This window comes from Hypanus sabinus, chromosome 10, assembly GCF_030144855.1.
Source record: "Hypanus sabinus isolate sHypSab1 chromosome 10, sHypSab1.hap1, whole genome shotgun sequence".
In the NCBI taxonomy this organism is placed as follows: Eukaryota; Metazoa; Chordata; class Chondrichthyes; order Myliobatiformes; family Dasyatidae; genus Hypanus; species Hypanus sabinus.
In genome coordinates this window covers 51,558,128-51,568,590 of record NC_082715.1, presented here as the reverse complement: position 1 = coordinate 51,568,590, position 10,463 = coordinate 51,558,128, and the positions used below count along the sequence as shown (strand labels likewise).

Sequence of the window (10,463 nt, the reverse complement as noted above, 5' to 3'; positions counted from 1 at the left end):
TTTAATTTTGGAAGGGTTATTTGTGATAAAAATTTGTCTATCTCAGCAGTCTTATTTTGTGATTCTGATTGATATAGTTCAGTATAAAAATTTTTGAAAGTTTCATTAATTTCTAAAGGCTTATACCTTATTTACACTTGTTCTAATTGCATTTATTGTTTTAGAAGCCTGTTCTGTTTTCAACTGCCAAGCAAGAATTTTATGCAATCTTTCACCTAATTCATAATATTTCTGTTTAGTTCTCATAATTACTTTTTCTGTATGATATGTCTGGAGTGTATTATATTGTAGTTTTTTATTAACAAGTTGTCTTCGTTTTTCTTCTGTCATATATCTTTGAGATTCTTTTTCTAACTTTATGATATCTTTTTCCAATTGATCTATTTCTGCTGCATATTCCTTTTTAATTTTAGATGTATAACTTATAATCTGACCCCTTAAATATGCTTTCATCGCTTCCCATAATACAATTTTATCCTCAACTGAACGTAGATTTGTATCCAAAAAAATTGAATTTGTTTTTTCATAAAATCACAAAAATCTTGACGTTTTAATAGAGTTGAATTAAATCTCCATCTATAAATCGATTCCTCCTTATCCATCATTATCACTGTCATTATCAAGGGGGAATGATCTGACAATATTCTTGCTTTATATTCCACACTTTTCACTCTATCTTGAATGTTTTTTGATAATAAAAAAAATCAATCCTTGAGTAAGTTTTATGTCTGTTTGAATAAAATGAGTAATCTCTTTCTCTTGGATTAATTTTTCTCCATATATCAATCAGATTTAAATCTTTCATTAATGATAAAGTTAGTTTTGTTACTTTTGATTTTATAGCACCTTTAGTTGATCTATCCAGAACTGAATCTAAACAAAAATTAAAATCTCCACCTATTAATATTTTATCATGTGCATCAGCCAAGTTAAAAAAAAACTTCTTGTATAAATTTTGCATTGTTTTCACTTGGTGCATAAATGTTCATAAAACTCCATAATTCTGAAAAAAATGACAATATATAATCACATATCTCCCCCCAGAATCAATTATTACAATTTGTATTTTCATTGGTAAAGATTTATTAACCAGAATTGCAACTCCTCTCGATTTTGAATTAAATAAAGCTGCAATGACATTTCCAACCTAATCTCTCTTTAATTTCTTATGTTCTGTTTCTGTTAAATGTGTTTCTTGTAAAAAAGCTATATCTCCTTTCATTTTCTTAATATATGTTAAAACTCTTTTTCTTTTCACAGGTCCATTAATTCCATTTTCATTAAAACTTTAAAAATTAAGTAAATTAATCATTCATAATACCTTGGGAATTCTTTAAAATTCTCCATGTTGCTATGAGTCTCTCCCCAATCATCCAGGCAAAAAAGAAGAAAAATAGAAGAAAGATAACTAATATATAAGAAGAAAAAACAAAATACCCCCCCAACTAATGTTGCGAATAAAAAGAACACAACATTACCCCCCCCCCATTTTACGGGTCATGGCAATCGCCATGATTGTACACGTGAAACTCGCAGGTATCGATCAGGAGCTCCCCCAGCTCCCCCGCAAGAAAAAGAAAAATATATTAAAGAAAAGAAAAAAAAATTAATGTCTCTGCTCTCAACTAATACTCCTCAACCGTTTTTTTTTTCTTATAATTGTCCATCAGGTCCAACCTTGTTTCAGTCTTCATCATTAGTCCATTTTATTTCTATAATTCTTTAGTCCTCTTCATGGACATCAGGTAATTCTTGTACAAATTCCTCCGCTTTCTGGTAGTCAACGAAGAATTCTCTTTCTCCATTATCCAGGAAAATTATCAATTTTGCTGGGTAGCTCAATAAAAATTTATAGCCCTTTTCCCATAAAGATTTTTTCACTGGATTAAATTCCTTCCGCCTCTTCAACAGATCGTAGCTTATGTCTGGATAAAAAAAAACCTCTTTTCCCTTCTACTATCAATGGCCCATTTCTCTTTTTAGCACCTTGAGTAGCTGCCTTCAAAATCATTTCTTTATCTTGGTACCTTAAACATTTTATCAAAATTGATCTCGGATTTTGATCTTGTTGAGGTCATGGTCTTAAAGCTCTGTGTGCTCTTTCAATTTCAATTACTTGACTTCCTTCTTTCATTTCCAAAATTTCCAGAATCCATTCTTGAAAGAATTTTATTGGATTTTCTCCCTCTGTACCTTCCATAAGACCAACAATTTTAATATTATTTCGTCTACTAGAGTTCTCAAGCGCATCCATTTTTTCCATCATCCGTTTTCTTTCTGTTGTCCAGGCAAGCTTATTGTATTCTATCTTTTCTATTCTTTCCATGTTTTCTTCTATTTTTACTTCCATCTCTTTAACTTTATTATCCATCTTCTTTTGTTCTTCCACCACATTGTCAAGTATATTCTGTATGCTTCTTATATCTGTTCTTATAGCTTTAAATTCATTCACTATATCTGTTCTTATAACTTTTAATTCATTCATTATATATATCAGGATATCTTTTATGTCTCCTTTAATCTCTTCCTTCTTTTCTTCTTCTTTTTCTTCTGGATTTCCCAAAGAGTCTGTTTCAACTTCCGACTCACTTTCAATTTCACTTCCAACTGTAGTTGAAGCTTGTAGTTTTGTTAACATCTGTTCATGTATACTTTCGCGCATGCGTTGTTCTTGCCATTTCTTCTTAGAGACCGCCGACATTGCTGTAACTTCTTTTCCCGCATCATCAGAAATGCCATGCACTTCGTCGGAGAAGATCCAACTTGAGTCTGAGGCTTCACCGAGACGGTTAGGCCTTTCTCCCCGCTAATTTGCACAGTCTTCGAAGTAGTAACTTCCTTCTGTTTCAGTTTAGGAGCCATATCAAAAGATAATCCTGAGTTACTTATAAATAGTTTCTAATAGAAACTCTTCTTCATTTAAACCTTATTTCATTACTTTTTGCGAGGGAGCTGGAATCCCAATGCCTCGATCCTACGTCATCACGTGATGTCCCCCGAGATGCAAGATTGCCAGGTATCTGAGTGGTCAGGGCATCAAAGTTATGGTGAGAAGGCGGGTGAATAGGAGATTGGATCAGCTCATGATGAAATGGCAGAACAGACTCGATGGGCTGAATGGCCAACTGCTGCTCCTTTGTCTTATGGTCTTATGGATTTCAGGTGAATCAACAGGAGAGAAGAGCTGTTTCCTATGGTTATCTTCTACTTCAAGTTGGAGGGGTTCTGTGGAAAGGTTGATTTTGCCACTGCCCAGAGGCTGACCACCTACCACCTTGACATTGATAATCTCTCAACTGCTGCATCATAACTCTCCCTCTCTGAGGCAGAGCAATATCATTGATGATCCTGGCTCTCCCTGAGTCAATAATTGCCCGAAACTCATGGGTCTGGGATCCCCACAGCAAGGAAGCTGGGAGTATTATGTGATTAGGGGAAAACACGTTCAGGGAGAATCGACCGATCAGAATTCCCTTTCCTGCTGACAGGTATTCTGTTTATCTGGGGCTTGGCAGGTGATGCCCGCAAGTGTCCCGGATCACCGCAGGAGAGGCAGGAATCTTGCACTGATCTCATTCCTCCTGCGATTGGTGCATGTGCCTCACCTGCAAAGGCTCCTCCACAGGCTGTACTGGGTGATGAGGGAGAGGGTGAAGACTATCAGTGATCTAAAGAGTAGGAAGTTTGAGGCATTCTTTCTCTGCACTGTTCAGTTGCCTGGTTATTGATTTGAATAGCCAGAGCTATCAGGTCATCCAAGCTGTTCTGTTTGTCATGCACCGCCATACCCCTGTGTAACACCTGTGCAGCACTTGTCTTATCTCGGGTGACTTGGCGCCACACACTTTACGAGAAAAATCTAACTGCTCAGTACTACATCAGGTGCTAGCAGACCATCAAAATCTCTGAGTATCGGAAGGAGGCAGTGAACAGAAAACACGCACTTCTGAAGGTAAGTTTTGTTTATAAAAATAGCAATATGTACAAAATATTTTCATGAGTAAGAACAATTCAAAATTCCAAAATTCTGTCTGCGGTTCCAAGTCTCAGATATCAACAAAAACCAAATTCCTTTTTAGTCAGTGAGATTCATTCAAATGACCTTTATTACTCCAATTTCTCCATGTAATTAGATCTAGTATTATTCCCTATTTAAAGGTTTACAGACTAACGTTTGCCTTTCTATCCCTAACTGAATTCCTATTTTTAAGTATTATGGTTAACCTCCATTTCAATTTCAGGACAGTATGTCTACAAATTCATTTCAACACCAAAAATAAATTATATTTATACAGCTTAACTCCATTCATGACAATTCTCCAACAGCACAACTTTTAAACAAAGTAAATATCATTTCAGTAACATATCAAATTTCTTGCAAAATACGTAGTTCTTCCAGAGAATCAAATTGAGATCCTTCGAATGAGAAATAAGCTTATACACCCAACCATATTAAATCTCTATGTCTTGACACTTTTTGTTCCTGCACTGGTTCTTTGATCTTGCCATCTAGTTTCTTGGTTGGTTTGTTGGATGATGTGGTGGGTCATCCACGGAAAGTCAATTCACAAAGTTACACAAAAAACAGGATCAGATCCTTTGGTATGATTTAACAGAACTAATTCCCAGTTACACGGTAGAGATCTCGAACATTACTCTCTGCCAATGTCATCTCGCTATAGCTGTTGATCGCTATAGCTGTAGCTTCAATAAATCTTTTATCAATATCACCTCTCCTCCAAGGTTTCACCCTGAGCATTTCCAAAAAGTAGGATAGAGATACTAACTACTAGTTCTACATTTAACAGTTTATGTCTTCAGTTAGTTTCTGTAGTTTGCTGGGTTTGTGTTGCTTGTCGACGCTTGTGTCAGCCATGCCTCATTCTCACATAGCTTTTTTGTTCCAAGTTCTCTTCTTTTTAAAAAAAATGTTGGTGAACCTCATTTTCATCCCTCCACAGGTGGCGCTTTCTAACATTACAACTTTGGGTTTAATTAACCTGGGTTACACCCCCCCCATTTGAATTTATGCAAGTCCTTTTGCATAGGTTGCACTGTAATGGGTTTGGGTGTTCCACATATGTGAAATCTCAAAGAGACTCTGCTATAGCTGAACTCATACCTTGGAAAAGGGACTGAGCTATTGTCACTAAAGGAATTCCTAGCTCAGGATATGTAATAGTTCTAGGTTTTCCTCTGTGTCTACAAGAACACTTCTTGGTCTGAGGTAGTAAACCTCATCCTCTTCAGAATCAAATTGATTTTCTTCCTCTTCAACCGACTATTCATTCTTAGTACTCCCGCAAGTTCTGTGCTTGCGAACAGGGACTGGAGAAAGTTGCTCATTGTGTTCAGAAGGAAGAAATCCGCAAGGAGCAATTAATCACCAGTTTGGCTCACCACTACATAAACTATTTCTTCCCATTTTTACTGTGGGTGCACATTTCTTACTAGCACTTGGGGTCTCTTTCTTTCAACTCTGAAGCTGTCACATGTTTGTTGTATCTGGCCTTGTTTCGGTCTGCCATTTTCTGTGAAATCCTCATCGCTATCTTGAAGCTTTCCTCAAGATGAGATTTTAAATTTTGTACATACCGAGAGTGTGATGTACCACGTATGACTTTCACGGGTAGTCTGAAAGCTAAGTCAACTGGGAACCTAAGGTTTCCTCTGGAATGCTATGGTGTATTTCTGACTTTCTGAATTCCAGTTCTCTCACACAATTCTGTAATCAACTGGGATTCAAAGTCTATCGCTATGTAGGTGCTCAGGATAACTGTAATGAGAGATGAAATGCTCCCATAGGCACTTTTGGTTAGGCCAAAGCATATTTAGTGAAATGATCAGTTATTAACAACACATCCTTTGTGTTACTTTGATCGGGTTCTAATGTAAGAAAGGTCATGCAGAACCATCTGCAAGGGTCGAGTTGTCACAATATTCACTAACAGAGCAGCTTTCTCAGGTAAGGTCTTTTTTCTTACACATCATCCGCATGTTTTAATCTTCTATTCCACATCAGCTGCTATCTTGGTCCAATAAAATTGGCTTCTGACTAAATCCACGGTATGATTAATACCTGAGTGACCAAAGTCATTGTGAAGACTTTTAAGTGCATCAGATTGAAATTTTTCAGGTAAAACAAGCTGGTCTGTTGTTTTATCTCTGGTTAATCCTTTCTTGTAGAGGATTCTATCTTTTAGCTCCAAATGATCCCATTCTCTGAGAAGATAGAGTAGTCTGGTGATTGCATTTCTGACAGAAGGGGATGGTTTTTCTCCAGTTTCCATCTGGTTGATGACCTCCCTAATACAAGGATCTGCTCACTGAGAGTCTGTAATCTCAGCATCAAAGAGATGAGAAATGATTGGTAATCCCCCACACAGATCTTCTAGTGCCTAACTGAAGAGTATAACACTTGATTGTATCATTAAGGATCTAACAAATGCAATGGTAGCATCTGCAGGTTTTGTCTGTTTGATAAGCTGACTCTTACATGCAGCTTGCACAATGCCAGCACCAACTTCAACCACATTAACCAAGTTCACCAGATGACTTTCCGTAAACTTCAAGATGAGTGCCTGCTCTTTCTGGGACGTGAGATCATCTGATAGTCCTACTTATGGTCATCGGACTACATATCATCTGTAACTGGTTGCATCCAGTCTAGCAGTGGAAGGGACATAAGTTGGGGGTTACTGTCTGTTACTACAGTAAATGGACTACCATAAAGATAATCATGAAATTATTCACTAATAGGCTAGGAACTCTAATTTATGGGCAGGTTATCTTGATTCATTATGGGAGAGTCCCCTGCTGGCATAAGCAATGATCCTAAGGTGCCTGTCCTGTTCTTTGTAGGGGACGGCCTCTAACCCAGTAGTGCTGGCAGTGTAAAATGTATGGCAGCTGAGGGTTAGCAAATAGCAACACTGGAGCAGATGTAAGTTCCTTTATGATTAAGTTGAATACTTCTTGACACACGGTAGTGAACCTGTCTCCAGTGGATCTTTCGGATTATAATACTGGCTAGCATTCTTCACCTTCGAGTTATTCCTGGTAGGTGGGTACCTCGATGTCAAATCATTGAGTGGCTTAACAATTCAAGAAAAATCCTTGATAAATTATGGAAACTTAGAGGATGCTGGAATTGAATGCCATGAGCTGTAATAGTGTCACACTAACATGGTGCCCAATAAATAAGTACAGTGCTGAAACCCAGGATTGAACTAGGGACCTTTAGATCTTCAGTCTAACGCTCTCCCAACTGAGCTATTTCAGCTAACATATTTACTGTACTGTGATTCACCTCTGTCTTGTACCTCATCATTCCAGACTCTGCAGTATTTAAATTCTCTTGGTGCCTCACCATTTCAGTATCTGGGGTATTGTAATTCTCTTCCTTGCATCTCTTCTCAAAAGTTCAGCATCTGCAGTATTGTATTTCTCTTGTGATTCATATTTCACTATTCCCGTATCTGCAGCATTTTGCTCCTCCTTTACCTTGTCCCTCACCATTACAGAATTTTATTTATTTTATTTTATTTAGAGCTGTAATAATTGTAGCTCTAAATGAAAAAATAATACAAAAAATTATTTGACTACAGTAACAGATATGCTGATACTGTGCCAATGCTGAAACCTGGAAACTTTAGATCTTCAGATTAGTTGTTATGGTTCAGCAACAACGAATATAGAACTGAGACACGTTTTTATAAACAAATAAAACATTTATTAAACACTGCTCAATAAAAAAACCAAAAGTAAACAAACGACTAACTTAACCGAAGTGGACTGCTATACGGCAACCCAAACAGTTCTTAAAAGTAGTAAATGCAAAAGTCCAAATGATTTACACAGTCAATTAGGAGAGATTTTCCTAGAAGCAATGAATTCCTCGATGTCGTGACGTTACTGCTGATACTAGCCAAAATATTCCTTGCCCGAAGGATTTACGACGAAGGAAAAGAAACAGCTTAAAGGTACTGACCTTTCCTTGGCAAAACTCTGCATCCAGCTCTTTTGGCTCTTATAGCAATGCAGGAGCTACCTCGGACGCAGGTTACTAATTCCTTCTGAATGAAGATCAAATAAGGTTGAACCTGTTTTACCACCGACAACACGAACTTTTCTCGAACCTTTGGGTTTTCTGTACTTCAATATATTCTTCACTCTCCAACTGGACTTTAACTGGCAGCAATTTTCAGAACTGCCGGCATGACGATTCTTACAGTAGAAATTAAAACTCCACTTTAAAACGAAACTGCATCATGAAATTAAATACGCAGCGGAACGGAGTCACTGACGAATTAAGCCACTAACTGACCTGTGTCACAGTGAGGCGTGCTCTTTTTGTACTTGTTGAAACAGTCTATCACATGACCTCTCACTGGTGGGAAAATTACACCACTCCACCATCACAAGACCATTACATCATGCCCAGCAGAGACTCAATTACATCATGATCATGTGACATTCACAAGGGGCATGTAACATAATGCTCTCCCAACTGAACTATTTTGGCTGACATATCTGCATTTTCTCCTCTGTCTTATACCTCAGCATTTCAATATCTACAATATTGCATTTCCCTGTGCTTTGTACCTCACCATTTCAACATCTGCAGTATTGTATTTCCAACAGGACCAATCAAGTGTGACAGTGGAAAGGTGGAGGAGATAGCAGAGATACTTAATGAATACTTCACTTCAGTATTCACTATGGAAAAGGATCTTGGTGATTGTAGGGATGACTTACAATGGATTGAAAAGATTGAGCATATAGACATTAAGAAAGAGGATGTGCTGAAGCTTTTGGAAAGTATTGAGTTAGATAAGCCTCCAAGACCAGATGAGATGTATCCCAGCTACTGTGGAAGCTGAGGGAGGAGATTGCTGAGCCTCTGGCAATGATATTTGCATCATCAATGGGGACGGGACAGATTCCACAGGATTGGAGGGTTGTAGATGTTGTTCCCTTGTTCAAGAAAGGAAGCAGAGATAGCTGTGGAGGGCTGTTAGAGTTTACAGCAGGACATCAACAGGATGCAAAACTGGGCTGAGAAGTGGCAGGTGGAGTTCAACCCAGATAAGTGTGAGGTGGTTCATTTTGGTAGGTCAAGTATGATGGCAGAATATAGTATTAATGGTAAGATTCTTGGCAGTGTGGAGGATCAGAGAGATCTTGGGGTATCTTCAGATACTTAAAGCTGCTGTGCAGGTTGACTCTGTGATTAAGAAGGCATGTGGTGCATTGGCCTTCATTAACCGTGAGATTGGGTTTAAGAGTTGAGAGGTAATGTTACAGCCAAATAGGACCCTGGTCAGGCCCCACATGGATTATTGTGCTCAGTTCTGGTCATCTCGCTGCAGGGAGGATGTGGAAACCATAGAAAGGGTGCAGAGGAGATTTACAAGGATATTGCCTGGATTGGGAACATGCCTTATGAAAGAAGGTTGAGTGAACTTGGCCTTTTCTCCTTGTAGCATTGAAGGATGAGTGGTGACCTGATAGAGGTGTATAAGATGATGAGAGGTATTGATTGCGTGGATAATCAGAGGATTTTTCCCAGGGCTGAAATGGCTAACATGAGAGGGCACAATTTTAAGGTGCTTGGAAGCAAGTACAGAGTTTATATCAGGGGTAAGTTTTTTTACACAGAGAGTGGTGAGTGCATGGAATGGGCTGCCAGCAATGGTGGTGGAGGCGAATACGATTTCAAGAGACTCCTGGATAGGTACATGGAGCTTCGAAGAATAGAGAGCTATGGGTAACCTTAAGTAATTTCTAAGTAAGTACATGTTCGGCACAGGATTGTGAGCTGAAGGGCCTGTATTATTGTGCTGTAGGTTTTCTGTGTTTCTAAATCAGCAGTAATATCTGATAAATCCAAGGAAGGAATTTCTTCAGATCTCTGGGAACTGGCCAGGTTTTGACTTCAGCTATCTTGTCAGAGTCAAATTGAACTCCTGGATGAGATACTGTAAATCCAAGGTATTTGACTGAGGGCTGCACAAAAACACTTTTCCAGAGCTAGCTTTAAGACTGTACTCTCTGAGTATTCAGGATTCTCATAAGTCTTTCCTCATGCTCATCCAGGTCTTTAGAGAACACAATGATGTCATTGATGAACGCTCATAGAGGCTGTGAGTCATTGAAAACTATTTGGAACCAGTCAAAGTCATGAGAAGTGTCTTTGAGCTTTGGGCGTGCATAGGCTTCTTTAACTGTCTGTTGGTCTAATTTCTGATTATCGATACACAAATAGACATCCCAATCTTTTTTCTCACCACAACAATTAGAGAAGAAAAAAGAGATTCAGACTTAGGTCACTTCTGCACTTAGCAGTTCCTGGAGAAGTTTAGAACAGCTTCTCTATCTTCTCGGTGTATAGGTTGAGGTCGGTGTTTGAACGTTGATTCATCAATCGCGTCGATTCGATGTTTCAATTCATCAGTCCATCA

General features: G+C 38.3%; 1 non-coding gene across 1 annotated transcript; it reads right to left on the bottom strand.

The window, feature by feature from the left end:
• Positions 1-7,209: 7,209 nt before the first annotated feature.
• On the bottom strand, positions 7,210-7,282 carry trnaf-gaa (transfer RNA phenylalanine (anticodon GAA)). Its single transcript has one exon. It is a non-coding gene; the product is annotated as a tRNA-Phe (tRNA).
• Positions 7,283-10,463: the final 3,181 nt, after the last annotated feature.